Raw genomic sequence first — 17,542 nt, 5'->3', positions numbered from 1 at the left:
AATGCAGATGTGCACATACACGGGTTATGTATGTGTGCTTCATCCACGCAAATTCACGTGTACGGCTTATGCATGGGTTATGTATGTGTTCATCATCCACACAAATGTACATGTGCAAATGTACGGCTTATGCATGGATAGTGCACATGTGTCTACACGTACGTGTTGTCTGGGAATGCCTTTACTTCAAAATGTTCCTTGCACTACGATGCAAGCATAAGTATTCAGCCACACAAGGGCAGCTCTCATGAGGGTGAGGGTGAAATCAAGGTTTGATGAGTGGCGGTAGAGTGACAAACGCCGTGCTCGTGGGTTTTCTCGGGGTTCTCCCGTTTCCTCCCACTTTATTCATTCCACCATTTCACTCATTTCTTATTATCACCGTCTCCTTTAGCCTAACCGGCATAACCATGGGACGTTAAACTTAAAGATTTCATTTCAACAATACTTAGAATCACTCCACACTCCAGTTATCCCAAATAATCCTAAAACCTAGAATTATGTTGAATTCACTAAATTTAATTGTATATACAAAATTGTATATGTACACCCTGAACTCGTATATTACATTGCAAAACAATGCCGCAACTTTGACGTGGGAGACCCGGGTTCGATTCCTGGCGGGAGCTCATGTGGTTCGTATTCTGCGTTAATCGGTAGGTTCACGTCTCATATAGTCTCACTGCTGAAATGATATTAAAAAAATCAAATCAAATATTCCTTACTATTAGAAAGAAGAAAAGACATTTGAGGAACTGTCGATTTTTGTGCAATTACAGAATAAGTTGTGAAGAGTGTTTCTTCCAGACATGTTTTTTTTTGGGGGGTACTGCTCCCCGAAGCTCTGAGAGCCTCCCCCCGAAGGAGACAAAAATAATACGTCTATAATATAATGAATAGAATAGTACCTGCAGTGCCACCCCGAGATACAAAGTGTGCCCCCCCTCCCCCAGAACATTGTTTCTGAAAGAAACACTGCTTATGAAGGACTTCTTTTTCTGCGAAATGTTATCTCAATTAGTTCCAAAGCGGCTGACTAACATATCGAGCCCTTGTAAGAAGAAATGAATATGAAAGTACACTCGGATAGGTTAATTTTTGAGCCATTTTTCGTGGCAATTAAAACGCAACTCCTGTAGCTTTCTTAACTGCACGGGAAGACAACTAATACGTACTCACGGAACGGCAAATATTTTATGGCACCATTTTCATTCTATGAACCTTAATACATACAAAAACTTTATATTTCCAAATGAAACTATATAGCGACATTAATGGGTCATTTCAAAAGAGTGAGTGGGTAACTGTCCCTATGCCCCCCTAATCGCCGCCCATGCTATGATGTGTGACACATTAGTGCGAAATTAATAATAATATGATTAAACTGTTTAACCACAACAAAATCCTGCTCGTTTTGTTGAAGTGGCTTTTCCTAAGTTTTATATGTTTCATATATCCTACAGTTTTTTTCAGGCCTTTTTTTTAATTTGTCCAAATTTATATTTCTCCTTTTACCACACAATCGTTCAATAATTGCACTATAATATTTACAATCAGTATATCATCCTGTAACTTATTTTATTCCTAATAAATATCATTGAACAACACAAGATACAAACCCTATCTCACTGGCTTGCACGCGAACCTTTGGTGCATGCGAACCGAGTAGGAGAACATTGAACGACAGTGGATTGAATTGCACGTTAAATCTATAGGTCCACTTCTCATATAGCCTCGTCGATGAAAGAGGACGCTAAACGGCAATCAGTCAACAGTTGAAAATTTCAGCTGCATAAACAACTTATGTCTTGTGGAACTTATTAAATTTATTGTGTTAAAGCAGCTCTTTTAACAAAATTTCAGTATTAACTTGTCAGATATTTCTATTTAAGGACAAGATAAAACATTATTTATTTTGTAACTAAATGATAGCTCTACCCACGTAGATTATAAAAGCAGAAACAATGAAAATCGACACAATAGTGACTGACATTATTTTAACAAATATCGATTCAGATAATAGTTTGGGCTGTCACAAAACTATGAAAAGTTAAAAATTCCGATTAATTGTAACAACTTCATCAATGGTGGACATTGGAGGAGGATGTATGCTATTAATCAGCCCATTTCATGGGCATCCAAACTCACGAGCCCAACGCTCGCTAGCCCGGCATTCGCGCTCAACAGTTCTCGGGTTCAATAATTAAGCGCTACCCCGAGCGCCAATGAAATAAGTCAGCGCGCATCCAACTGAGGGAAGTGAGCCCGAGCACGATTCCCAAAGGAATAAATGAGCGAGAGTCCAGTTGAAAAAAATGAGCCCGAGTCCGAGAGAGTCCAGAGCAAAATGGCCATCTATGAACCAAAGTCATTCCATCAAGTCTTTTTTTCCATCTGATCTACTGCATTCTGATGGTTCTCTCATTGATTGTGTTTGTTCAGATATCAGCGCTCTTGTCATTTACTGCTGAATGACGTGAGTGACTGTCTGTCTGTCTACCAACACTCTTTAAACATGACAGCGTAGTAGACACTTCTTATCTAAAACGTCTCCAGCACAGGGAGGGCAACAATGAGGCACACTTACTTCTTAATGTAGCTCTATTTCTACCCGGAAACTTTCATGGGAAAAATCAAATATTATTCTTATTTGCATTATTATTTTTAACCCTTTGGGGATCCCATGGTACAATCTGTACCATACGGGGTGTTTCATGGTACTTTGCGTTATAACTCTCCTATTTGAGCTTTTTCGTCCGTTTTTTTTTTCCAAAGTCCAGAGGCATTGTAGAAGACATTACGTATGGTTTCACACCTTCCTGCGTCGAGACATAGGAGGTGATGACGTCATAATTCTAAAATATATATTTCCGTGTAATATTTTTTTGGGGGGGTTATGTAAAGTATTTTTGGCGGGCTTATTTTTGCACGTAGAAGGTTGAAATTTTGCACAAACATTCAGTCCACCGAGTAGTATTTACCAGATTTTTTATTCAGATTTCTACGTTAAAACAGGGGGGAACCAGAGGTGCTAAAAGTTGAAAAAAGGGATATTTTTACCCAAAAAATCCCGTTTTTCCTTATTTTCCCGCCTTAGATACATGATGGAGACACGTGAGTTATACCGTCTGAAAGGCAGTTCTATTCTGAAGTGAATGATGTGCGACAAATGGCCCTAGGGTAACTAGGGAAGTGTCAGAGAATTTTTATCAAAATATACTTCTGTATAGGGGAATTTTAAACATTTTCGGTATTATATTTTTGCGGGCTTATTTTTGCACCAAGAAGATTGAAATTGTGCACAAACATTCAGTCCACCGAGTAGTATTTACCAGATTTTTTCAGATTTCTGCTTTAAAACAGGGGGTACAGAGGGGCTAAACTTTGAAAAAGGGAAATTTTTTATCAAAAAATCCCTTTCACGGGATTTTCCCGCCTTAGATACAGGATGGGGACAAGTGAATTGTACCGCCTGAAAGGCAGTTCTATTCTGACGTGAATGATGGGCGAAACATGACCCTAGGGTAATTAGGAATGTCTGAGGAAATGTTTAAAAATTTCCCTCTGTATACGGGAATATGGGACATTGTCGGTATATTTTTTTTTTTTTTGGGCGGGCTTACTTTTGCACCTGGAAAATTGGAATTGTGCATAAACATTCAGCCCACCGAGTAGTATTTACCAGATTTTTTCAGATCTCTGCGTTAAAACAGGGGGGTCCAGGGGGCTAAAAATTGAAAAAAAAAGGATATTTAGACCCAAAAATCCCGTTTTTCGTTTTCCCACCTTAGATACATGATGGAGACACGTGAGTCATACCGTCTGAAAGGCAGTTCTATTCTGAAAAGAATGATGGGCGAAACATAGCCCTAGGGTAATTAGGGATGTCTCAGGAATTTTTTTTACCTGAAATCATGGTATTTTACGGTAATTTGAGGCCTGGTGGGAATTCCTGATAAAATTTTTCCCGCCCTTGGTATTCAAGATAGAAACTTGAAATTTGGCACACACATTCAGTATACCAAGTGCTATTTACCAGATTTTTTTTAGATGGCTACGTTCACACAGGGCCGCTCCAGAGGGGCCCAAAGTGCGAGAAAAAATCCCTCTGAAATTTTCACTTTGACATCATTTTTCCCGCTCCTGGTATATGGTATGAGCATGCAAGTGGTAACATTTGAAAGCCAGCTCAATCCTAAAGAGAATGAGGTATGAACCATGATCCTAGGATAAATAGTGACGATGCAGTAGCTACTTGACTGAAAGTCTAAAAAATAGCCCAAAAACCCCGGATTCGGAAAGAGTTAATAATTATGTACGTACACACGAGAAATTGTCTACTGCAATTAATTGAAAGGAAAAATACGATTAATGTATAACGCTGCTATGACACTAACTTTTATCTCGGGGAGATGGCAGGTGATATTTTAAATTTTGCCTCTCTCCAAAAGAGGTCAAACAGCAAACTCCAAAACAGTTGCTTTTAAGGAAGCTTGTCCTCGCCCTCGCGCACCCTCGCCCTCGCTGCCGAAACTTGTCCTCGCCCTCGCGCACCCTCACCCTCTTCGTCGAAGCTTTTCCTCGCCCTCGCGCACCCTCACCCTCTTCGTCGAAGCTTTTCCTCGCCCTCGCGCACCTTCACCCTCGCCATCGAAGCTTGTCCTCGCCCTCGCGCACCCTTGCCCTCGCGGCCAAAACTTGTCCTCGCCCTCGCGCACCCTCACCCTCGCCATCAAAGCTTGTCCTCACCCTCCCGCACCCTCGCCCTCGCGTCACTGTGGGCGAAGGAACTTGAGGGTGAGGATGCCCTCGAGAGGGCCACCCTCGCGAGGGTGAACATCTCTGGTGTATACAGTCATAGCCAGATGAATTCAATGTCATGAATTCTAGAATAGTCCATAGATCTTTAACTATTTGACCAATTTCCGCACATTAATGCGTTGTCAAAAACGTGATTAAGCATTGTGTATCCTGTATGGTGACTATGTATAACCTTCAACAAGTAAACTTCCTATGCAAATTGCGCATTAAAGCAATGTCAGTTGCCTTCAGAAGTTTTGCGTATTTCCTTTCTTTGTTGCTAGCTGTGACAAGGCAAGAGAGGAAAAATGATTATAATAAAATGTTAAAAATGTCTATTAATCCAAAATAAACTTTTCAATTCATTCTAATAAAGAGCAAGGTAACCCTATTTTGGACCCAGCGTTACATTCCCACTGCTTCATAACTTTCGACCTCGAAAATTACCAAGAAGTGAGCGGTAGAATTGGAATATCGGCAACTTACTTTTTGAGTGGCCCTCGTCAGTGGTGCCCACCAGTAGTACCTGACAAGATTTTAAACCGGTACCGTTATGTTCTAAATTTATTAGTGAAACTCCGTGTCCTCCTTTTTGGGTGTGATGACACGTATGTCTGGTTTGGAAAGTTCCTGTTTTCTTTTTTTAGCTGTGATTACGTGTGTGTATCGTTGAAAAGGTCGTGTCCTCTTTTTCGAGTTTGTATACGTGTATGTACACGAAGTATACTGGATATTTTTAAAAATAATAATGGAAATTTAAATTTGAATTTTAATTGGTTCGATTTGAATTAAATGTGTTGATATGTTAGTTAATTAGAATATTGGTAGATATGATGAAACGTTATTCTGTATCACTTACTTCCGTAGCAGTGATTAAATTAATAATATTGAATATATTTACATTATTGACATTGAGATGAAGATCCCGGTTTGAATCATGTATTATACAGAAACTCACAATGAGATGAAGACCCGTGTTCGAATCTCGTATTATATAGATGGTTTTTGAGTAATAGAAACTTACAATGAGATGAAGACCCTTGTTTGAATCTCGTATTATACAGATGGTTTTTGAGTAATAGAAACTTACAATGAGATGAAGACCCGTGTTCGAATCTCGTATTATACAGATGGTTTTGAGTAATAGAAACTCACAAGGAGATGAAAATCCTCGTTTGAATTTCGTATTATACAGATGGGTTTGACTAATAGAAACTCACATGATATATATATAAATAATTTGGAAAAAATGAAATATTTGAGTCCCACGGTTATGCCGATTAGGCTAAAGGAGATGTTGATTATTTTATTTGTTCGTTTGTTTTACAAACTCTGAACAATCTAAGATGTTCGAACAATATGTGACTAATAAATTAGTCGTAGCAACTTATTTTGGGAGGAAACCATTTTATAAAAGGTATTGAAATGTATATATATATATATATTATAAAAGTTTATGTGGTGGGTGCTGAGAATGATCCCGGGACCCTTAGCACCAGAGGTGAACGATGTATGATGGGTGGAAATATTTATTCATGCGGGACACATTGTGGATTCTCCGTCTGAAAGACGTCGTGTACGGAATATGTATACTCCGGTACGATACACCATGCTGGTACATATACAGAGCGTGGTTTTCGTACGTCTTTTGCTGACGAACTCAAGACATGAACTGAAATTTTCGCGCGCTTTTGGAAAACCGCTTGGGTAGGAGTGATGATGATGATGTGTGCTTGCAGGACATTGCTAAAACTTGAATTCAAATACAAAGGAAGAGCGTTGACACGTTTGGTAAGCATCACAGAATACCGCCAGACTAATAGAAATAACTTTGGTGCCGCGGTAGGTGAACAAAAGAAAGATTGCGGACGTGGAAGATAAGCATCACAAATTGGGGACAGACTAATACAAATAACTTAGGCGCCGCAGTAGGTGAACAAAAGACATTGTCGGTGAAAAACACAAAAGAAAAATTGCGGACGTGGAAGATAAGCATCACAAATTGGGGACAGACTAATAGAAATAACTTTGCTGCCACGGTAGGTGAACATGTTGAAACATGTCCGTATGGTATTTAAGAATAGAAAAGAACTTTGATGTTGGGAATGCTGAACATGTGATTACCTTGCGGTTATGAAAATACTTTAAATACAGGTTATAAGAGACAAAATATATAAAGATACATAATGCAGTCGTATTAGAAGAAGGATCATTGCAATAGCAATATTGAAGCAATATCTGATGCTGAAACAGAAATATACGAATCATCGTCAGATGAAGAATTTGATTTTGACGCAATAGATTTACCGGCGCTAACAGATTCACCAACACCACCATTATCTCCAGTTGTATTATCAAGAACATCACGATTTTGGGCTTTAGATTGTTGTTGTAATAGTGAAAAAGCGGATCGCGAATGTATAAAGAAGGCTATTGAAAAATGGAATTTCAATGAAACACTAATATGTGAGGGACGTACGACAGGATCTAATCATGATTTTGCTCATGATTGTATGACTGTGCGTCCAGAATTATTGGAAACCCGCGCTTGGAGTATTATAGCAAGTCCTAGTGTTGAAGATGATGTGTTTTATCTGTACGCAAACACGCATATTATCGGACTACTAACAAGAGAAAAATTTTATGATGCCTATGTGCAATTATTAAGTGATACAGACTATTTACCGGAATTACTAGAGATTTTCATAAGAAAAGAAAAACGGAAAGCTAATATTTCAGATTGAAAAAATGTATTCGAATAGTGCTAGTGTTTCATGTGTGCTATGTACTGGTGAAAACATTAATGTGAACTGTGTATTAAAAACTATAAAAGATTACTTACACAACAATAATCCAATGGAATGCGTGGAATGCAAGTTAAATCTTCCTTATGAATGTAGACATTTTCATAATACTGGAACATTTGCAGTGAAGTATTTATCTCTTGATAAAACTCTTAGCGAACTTTTTGAAGTGTTTGAACAAGAACATAGTGAAATCTCATTTCTATGCTTTATGCATAAAACTTGTGATCTTTTACAAAATACAGAATTTGTTGGACAGATAATTCCGTTTTTTATTTTTAATACAAATGAAATTTCACCATGTGTAAATCAGTATATTATCGATATTCAAGATTTTAAAATGTCTGATAACGAATTTATTATTCGTGAGTTTTGTTTAACTGCATGCGATGATACAGTAAATTTCCATTGCTTGGTAAATTCACCAGTAGAATATAATTTATTATCACTAGGATGTCAAAAACAAATTGACTGGTTAACATTAAATTTGCATGGATTGAAATGGAATAGCAAAACTGGATATACTGTATCATGCATACAAAACCTTGTATATCAATTATGCGCAAAGAATTCAACCTTTTATTGTAAAGGTTTAGAGAAATCTCTTTGGATTAAAAGAATATTTGCATTAGATAATTTCATTGATTTAGAAACAAAACATTGTCCTTCATTAAATGAATTATGTGGAAATACATTTAATGAATATTGTTCTTTTCACACAACTATTGTAAAGAAATCAGGATGTGCATATCGTAATGCACAACAGTTGAATTATTGGTGGAAATATGAAAGATCAACAGCATTAACTAATGCATTATCAAGATTGTAATGAGGAATTGTAAATAAAATGCATGGGTATGTTTTAAAAATTTATTGTAATTTAAAAAAAATATTGTAAATTAAAAAATGTAAATATATAATAAAAATAAAAAATAAAAAAATATTTGTGTTTTCTTTTTAAAATTTTGTTTACATGTTTATAAACGATATCATCATTCTTTTTCAAATTTTTCTTGTTAAACAAGTTTAAACACTTTTCAAATAATTGAGTGCGAATAACGTGATGCAGAAAATATAAAGCAAAATAGCCACATAACACAGAATTATCATGGTGATATTGTTGAATATTTGTAAAGTACATTTTAGTATTTTTCGACAAAAAGTTTTTTATTTCCTTGGGAATGTCCATAGCAAGACTATCAAAGTAGAATCCATGTTTTTTCTTACTGATGTACACTGCAACCCAGTGGGAACCAGCAGAATCAGATGTATCAAGATTAATCACAAGTGCCGCAGGAGGTTTTACCGTTACAGGAAGTTTGTCAATAGGGTAAATTCCAGTAACACTTGCACCAGTTACTTTATCACTTAGTAACACTTTTAATAATTCGTCACTATACATGATGAAGATTATTATTTTTAATTGTAGTAGGTATGTAATTATCACTGTTATTCACATGTAACACATAGTCATAGACTTTCACATATTCACTATACAGTAATGCTTCATGAACAGTACACCTATATTTTCCGAAACGATGCTTATTATGTGCACACCGATGAACGTGAAAACTTACAGCAGATTTCAGATGAGAAGCGGCATGGCCTTGAGTTGGCTTTACGCGGCGTCCAGTTGGCTTTGAGCGGTGTTGACAATTCGCGACAAGCAGTTCTGCACGCTGACTTCTCGCGCTACTGCGAATCTTGACAATAGCAGAGGCGGTTATTAGAAATATTGTATTAGCACATTAACTGCTCACTTTACGAAGTAGAGAAAAGAATTACGAACACATACGTGAAAACTACATCTTTTTATGATAACTGGTTGTCATGATACACGCTTTGAAAGGTTTCCATATAAAACAATTAGTAAAACGAGCGTTGAGTCCCGTCTAATTTCCAGTGGATTTTTCTTCGATTTGGAAATGGAACTCAACTTTTATTAAAGAATAATCAGGGGTGTAACCAACAGGTTGTTCTAGGGGAACATTACTTTCAGGGGGCGGAAAGCTTTTCACATATTAAAAACAGAACAAATGACCTCGTTCAGAATATGAAAGCATTTTAACTCACCATGTATACTATACACATATTATGTTTTCTCGATGCTACCTTAACAAAAGACGGATCTTAACAGTACTGAAGTTGAAAAGCGGATTGTAATAGATAAATCAATAAGCTATTCATAAGAAAACAAATGCTGTTTCTAGCAGTCTGTTTATCCGACTTTGTGTTTATGTAGGTTAAAATACTAAAAGGAAAAAACTCGAAAAAATATCAACTCAGATATTATTATGCAATAATATAGTAGTGAGAGATCCTGGGGGGACTGAGGGAGCCATGGCCCCTCATTTTATTTGTAAATGTGCAATATTAGGCATAATTTGAATGCAATTTGTCTTAAAATCATCATATATGCTTTCTGCATCTGAATGCACCCCCCCCCCCAATTTACAGAGAAATCAGCGTCCTTGTAATTAGGTACAGAAACTGTATTGATGATGTTTTCCTTTTTATTTTTTAAAAAATCTTATTTTATTATAAACGTTCCTAATTTGTATTAACTATTAAATAAGTTTACTAAACATACACTAGATGAACCTCATTTCGGGGCTGGAAATAGTTTGGAAAGTCAAGGCCCGCTTTTCCCCCGTTTCTACACCCTTGAGAATAGTAAGCGATCGAATTAAATAACAAGCCTCTGCAATTTGATTCATATATATATATATATGAATATATATATATATTCGATTCCCGGCGGGAGCTCATGTGGAAGAACAGAAGGTATGGGACATTCGTAATATTGTTTTGAAATTGCCTTCATGCAAGATTCTTCCTTATTCGACAGAAGAAACGCAGTATGATTTTTTTTCTTCGTTTCAATACCTTACGTATGTGTGGCCAATTACGTACTCCTTCTTTACTCCTCTAGCAGGGATGCAAAAGCACCAGGCGTCTGAGTGGTGTCATAAATTATTGTAACCCAAAACAAACTCCACCATATCGTGTTGCTTACGAATCAGATGGATTGTTGTTGTGAGACCTACATCAAGTATAAGAGTATGTTATTATATGGAAGCAAAGGAGCTGATTGTGTGTGTAGGAACGCAACTTCTCTTCTTCTAGCATAAACAGAATTCATCAGTGTCTAGGTTGCTTTCTTTCGTGGTAGTTCATTTGTTCTCCAAAATTATAGTTGACAATGTCTTTAAGGAAACCGAGTACAAGTGCGGAATTTTCTTTTAAAAGAAAAGTGCTACGAAGTGAAGCTCGAAGAATTATTTTTTGTGTTTACAATTTTTGGAACTCATAATAAAAAATTTACAAGAGTCAGATTCAGACAATGGCGAAATATTAATTGACATAGACGATAGTGAAAGTAGTGTTGAAGACGAACGTTTAGCAGTTCCACTGGAATAAGTTAATAGGTAGGTTATTCAGTTGCTATATATACTTCTAGGATACACAGCCAAAATCTTTGAGTTTGCTGGAATAGTATATTTACATTGTGAATAATGTTGCCAATGTATGTGTAATAATCTCAACTAGAGGAAGAGCGAGAAGGGAAAGGGGAGTCCGAAATCCGGCAACACCGCGCGGAATATCGCACAGCATTGGCTACTGCCCGTGATGCTTTACATCTGAAAAACACAATAATACAGTATACTTTGGACAGTTTATTTCTTCTAAATTTGTAACTTCTCTTTGAAGAATTTCTTGAAGAAAACACTCTATTTATTCCGTATGTGTATATGGTTGTAGTATTTGAACAATATGTTTGAAGTATTTCCTTAAGATGTGAATATTCTACATCCCCTTCGTGCCAGGCAATGCCATACACATTCAAACCTAGATATTTGTTTGTACTTACGATTGGCTCATCTAACTTATTTAAAGGAAATGGTGGTTAAAAACCCAATTTTGGAAAAAGGGAACGTCAGGATTTACAATGGCTAGCTCTTTTATAATAAAGTCATCTTCGTTATCATGATACGCCAAGAAGTGAACAACAACCCGCATTGTACTCAACTGAATAAATTAGAAGGTGTTATCAGTATAAATATTTCTGTCTTTGTCTATTTGTGCTAAAGAATCGAATTGCGCGTACACAATGCATGTAACAGGCTCAGTTGAAGTTTCTGAAAATGATAGTTTTAAATTTACAGGGGAATCACGTACTACATCCCACGTGTTATCATCTAAAGTTCCTGTTGGAGATAGAATAAAAGCATACAGAGCATATCCGTTTGGATACTCATCAAGAGTAACAGTATGTGAATAATTTTGATAATATATACCAGTACCTGAAATCAAAGTATAGTAACTTAGAAGGTATAAATTATTATTAAAATCAGGAGTGAGGGGGTTGGGAGGCAATATTTTGAACCGACTTGTAATTGCAGTTTCTTAACGTTAAAGTTTCGAAATTCAAAGGGATTAAGATGTGATTTCCCATTGAAGGCTGTGTTGGAGATGAAACCAATAATCAGGCCTTTAGGAACATTACCCAGGCAAAGATTATCAATGTTGTAAGACTTTACTTGTGCAGGTATAGTATAAGGTCTTGTTTCCACTCTCGTCAGAGGTAACTTGGCTGTTTCCGAACCCATTCGTGTATTTATTTGCATTGCTAAATCTGCGGCTACATCAATACGTCGTACATGAAGAATAATTTCTTCAAGTGGAACTCTATAACTTGTATTTTCAGGAGACATTAAGCAAAAATTATCTTTACTACGATGTAGCTTTACACGTAAACTTACTTTGTTAGGGAGCATACGATCTAAACTTACAATATCAGTATGAAGACGTCCATACATTTCAAAAGATTTACTATTTTTCACCATATTAGCACGTTTCTGAAAACCAGCATTTGTATTATCTAATTTATTAAAATTTTTTGCAGTATTTTATGCCACATGGCACATGCTAAATGTGTTTGAGAAGCATCATAAGAATAATTTAATAATGTTTCAATGTATGCACGATAAGGATAAGATCTTGATGAAGAACTAATTAATTTATCATTTAACGAAATATCAATTTGGCTAAATAAAGAATGTAAGAAATTATTTACGGGTGCAACAATATCATCATTAGCTAAATTTGTACCATCAGCTTTAGTAATTTTAAAACGTACATAAAGATATAGATATGCAGGATGAATAAATTCTCCTGTTTGTCCCGGAATAACAAATTCAATAGGTCCTTCTGAGGTTAATGTGGAAATAGGACGATTTTCAGCATTTGTAGTTGCTTCAATAGCTGTTTGTGTCATTGGTATAGAAAAGAAATCAAATTCATTGGTACAACATTCAAAACTACTTGAATTTAGGAGCGCCATTATGAAAAGATATCGTGTATATGTTTACGTTTTGTTGGTGGTCCAAACTTTACAATTGCAGGAGCTTTCCTTTTGCGTGACCCTCTCTTGCCGTTACCAGTTAGCAACTGCCCAACTTTATTAATTGCTTTTGTCTTTAAACTATTACCAGCTTCTTTTACACGTGCACGAATCGATTCTTTAAATGGTCGATTTTATAATACATCACCCGCAACTTCCATACCGGTTTGTAATGCTTGACGTCCTACAGTTTTTGCACCTTGTTTAAGAAATGGTAAAGCAAAACGAAATAATCCTTTAAAGAAACTACCTATACCATGTCCCCTTTGATATACAGGTCCTGAAAAATATGGTATTCGACCTCCACGGTGATAAGTAACACGTCTTGCTCTCATTTTTTACTATTATTATTATTATTTAGAAGATGCAGGAGAGCGTTTAGAATGTAGTGTTACGGTCAGTGTCCCAGAACGAAATGGCAAATTTCGCCCTGCATGATCTTTTAATAGTATTTCAATTGTGTTAAAACAAAATTTTGCAAGTGGCATATAATGAATATCTTCAAATGTAATTGTTTGAACTTTTCCGTATTTAATATCAGAGATTGTTGCTATACGTAATAATAGTGCTTTTGTATGACCTAAAAATTCATATTGTATAATATCTGTATAAATAAAAATTTGATGTGGATATCCGATATCTATGTATGGTTGTTTGTATCCATGAGAGTCTTTTACAAGATCTGATTTTTCAGAAAAACCTAATTGTAAAGCTAATGTAGACGACAATGTAACTGATTCTACACGTACATCACATTCAACATGTACAACATTTGAAAAACTAAATCTTATAAAACTCAATATTGCGTTTAATTCATCTAGTAAATGATGAATGGATGGATAATATCCAACGAGAATTTTACTTTTCATAGGTTCTGCAGTTTTAAATTTGTACCATATAACGTTTTCACCCGCGGTAACATTATAACATGTTAATGGAATATGTACTTCACTTAATCCTACATGCCAATCGGATTCTGATAAACGAATATTATTTTTTAATTGATTAATAAAATGTGTTGGGCTATTTGTAGGATATACATCTGCACTAGCATTTGAAACTAATGTAATGTAAAAACTATCATCGATACTTTCAGAAATCATTTTCGTTTAAAGTGAAGTGTTAGGTTTGAAGTTCCAAAACGAAATGGTAATTTTAACTCGTGTTCATCTTTTAAGTTTACTTCTATTGTATCAAAATATTTCTTTTCAATTTTAACATAATGTGGTGTGTGAAACACATAAGATTTTACATGACCGTGTTGTACATTATATACACTAAGTTTTCGAACTAATGGACCTATATTTTGTTGTTGATTTACAATATCAACGCAAACATTAATTGTATTGGGAATATTATAATCTAAATCACATGGAAATTTTCCACGTGCTAATATTAAATCAACATTTTAACTTTTGTGTATATAACATTTTTAACATCAAGCGTATTTTCATTAATAAATCCAAAAATCTGTTGTAATCCTGGTGTAACACCAATCATACATTGATCTTCTAATTTTAAAGAATGTTTAATAACAATTTGATTTTTATTTTGTAAATAGTGTAACATACGAACATTTTCAGGAATTAATTGTAGAGTCGATTCAATTGATGAATAATATCCAGGTGTTATTGGAACATGGTAGCGTTCAACTTTATCATCGATAACACTTGTAATTATAATTTCTTCTTTTCACCAACATTGTAAACACTCTACGGAATATTAATTTGTGTTAATGCAACAGCCCATTCCCCATCACTTAAATCAATAGGTTGTGCCAATTTAACTCGAAATGATGATGTGGTATTATTATTAAAAAGATTGCTACTTGCAGTTGAAGGAAGAGTAACGTAGAAGTCGTGTGTAAAGTTCGAATTCATTTTGCAGACTGAATAGAACCTGATCTAATCCACGAATTCATACCTGATGGATATCCTAGCCATTTTACATACATCCAGCGTTTTTACGTTTTAATGCTTTTTCAATGAGATATGTTTTCTTTGAATTTATAATTACTTTTTGTAATTCTTGTGCATAAAATATTCCTTTAATTTCTTCACCGTTCCAATCTTTTAATTTGTAAGTGACAGGATCTGACTTAATACATTTGTCAACAATAAATATTTCTTGTGACCATTTAGGTAAATATCCTTTTTCTAATATATGTTTATACTTACTAACACGTACATAATCACCCGGACTAAATTTACATGTTATATTCTTTTTATTCTTTTTATTCCCGTATAATGTTTCCCACACTTGATTCACATTGAAATCATTTACTTGTGCAGGTGCCATTTTAAAACTTGAATGGTATGAATGATTATAATTTTTTACAATTTGATCTAATACATTAATATAACGATAAGTATTCTTTGCAGTAAAATGATGATACAATCTTTCTTTTAATGTACGTATAAAACGTTCTGCTAACGCGCATTTAATTTCGGAATGAACACTATAATGATTAATTTCATATTCTTTAAACAATTGTTTTACATGACGATTATGAAATTCACCGCCTAAATCTGTTTGTACGTTAAACACGGGTAGCTTGAAATTTAAAAAAAAAATGTTATTGTTTTTACCATTTCAGGACCTTTATTTGTTTTTAACGGAACACAATATGCATAACGTGAAAAAATATCAATACAACATAATATATATTTATAATTATTATTATACTTTGCAATATTTTGCATATCTGCTAAATCCATTTGTAATGTTTCATTTGGCGCACTAACATAATACTTTTTACGTTCAAAAACTTTACGAGCTGGTGCATGTAATGTATAAGCATCTTGAGAAGCTAACCAATTTTTAATTTTCTTTTTAGATAACTTTGTTTTGCGTTGTAATGTTTGTATGCTTGATAAAGAATCAGGATTTGAATAATCATCATATATTTTTGATAATTTTGTCATTTTTACATACTATATTCTTTCCACTGTTTAAATAAATTAGCAACTTCTGCAGGACTAGGAAATTTTCTTACTTTACGAATACATTGTCTACTACTACTATTCACTTTTGATGCTGGTGTGCTAATAGGTGTACCAATAAATTCTTTAGGAACATTAAGATCTTCTAATAAATTTTTAAATTCATGAATACCTATAGGATTTCTTGAATATTTTCTTGTACGAACAACATCATTTATTAAATCTATATTTGAACCTGGTATTGTTTTTCCATGAATACGTATGATAAATGCCAGACTTATCCCACTGAATTTTATCAGAACTTGTCAACTGTTTTAATAATAGATCTGTTTTCCTACGAAGTGTTTTCGGTACTGATTGTAAAATGTCTGATACAAGTGGTAAAATAGAAGTATTGCTATCTTGTTTGGAACTTGATGATGATTCTTCTTCTTCTTCTTCTTGAATGATAGGTAAAGTAATATTTTATGTGAAGAAGAAGATGTATACTGTAAATAACGATGCAAAGCTTGTTGATATAATTTCCACTTTTGTTGTACACTAAGATCACGACGTTTTAAGATATTATTCATTTCTTCATCTAAACGTGACTGATGTGAATCTATGGATTTAAGATTTCATTAAATTTCATGTACAGCATTTTCAGGAACTAAAATCATTTTACGTAATTCTGACATATTTAACGACTGAAAATACTACTTCCTACTGCTGCAAGAAGTGGTCCCAAGATTAATGGTAGAAGCGCGCCACCTTTTTGTAGTAACGACTTCTTCCTTTTATTCAATGCAGTACGTTGCTGAGATAGAGCACTTAAGATTTTTTTATGTCTACGTAAACATTGCTTCTGACGAGAATTTAAAGGAATGTTTCCTTTTATTGTGTTTCTAGCTACTTCAGATATTGTTCTTATTAAATCCCCTGAAGCTTTTTGTAAAATTTGTTTTCGTTTTGCATTTTTGCATTTGCGCAGAGCACGGAGCGTGCTGTAGTGTTGTTTCAAATTCAACATCTTGATGCAGACTAAACAAAAATTTCTGTATGCATGTCTTTTACGTTAGCGTACACATGCATGATTTCATTCGGAAAAATATTTGTACGTATTCGCAATGCATCGTTTGTTTTTTGTGTCAAGTCAAATAATAATAAGTGTGAGGCTCCCGTGTTACTTCTTCGAACACACTCACGACTTCTTTACTATACCGAGGCATAATTTGTCTTGCTAAATATTGTATTTGTAATTTATCACGTGGATTTTTAAATACTATAATATAATGTGCATTTAAACTAATATCACGTGCATGTTTTCCTTTTGGAAATAAATTTTGAATAATAAATATTACAGTTAACTTTTCATGATGTGCATACTTTGTAAATAAATTAGCAACATCGCCATTAGTTTCCGGCATTAAGTCATCAAGTATTAATAATGAATTTTCTTTAATTTCAAAATTATTCATGTCAGATATTCCCTCTACAAAACGTATTTTTGCATTTGCATCTAATTTTGGAATTACTGCTCCATAACACCAAACAATATTATTAAATTTTATACTAAACATTTGATCACATTCATTAAGTAAACGATTTACAAA

The sequence above is a fragment of the Thermobia domestica genome, chromosome 3 (assembly GCF_964235325.1).
Source record: "Thermobia domestica chromosome 3, izTheDome1.hap1.1, whole genome shotgun sequence".
Lineage (NCBI taxonomy): Eukaryota > Metazoa > Arthropoda > Insecta > Zygentoma > Lepismatidae > Thermobia > Thermobia domestica.
Note: the sequence above shows the minus strand (reverse complement) of the source record.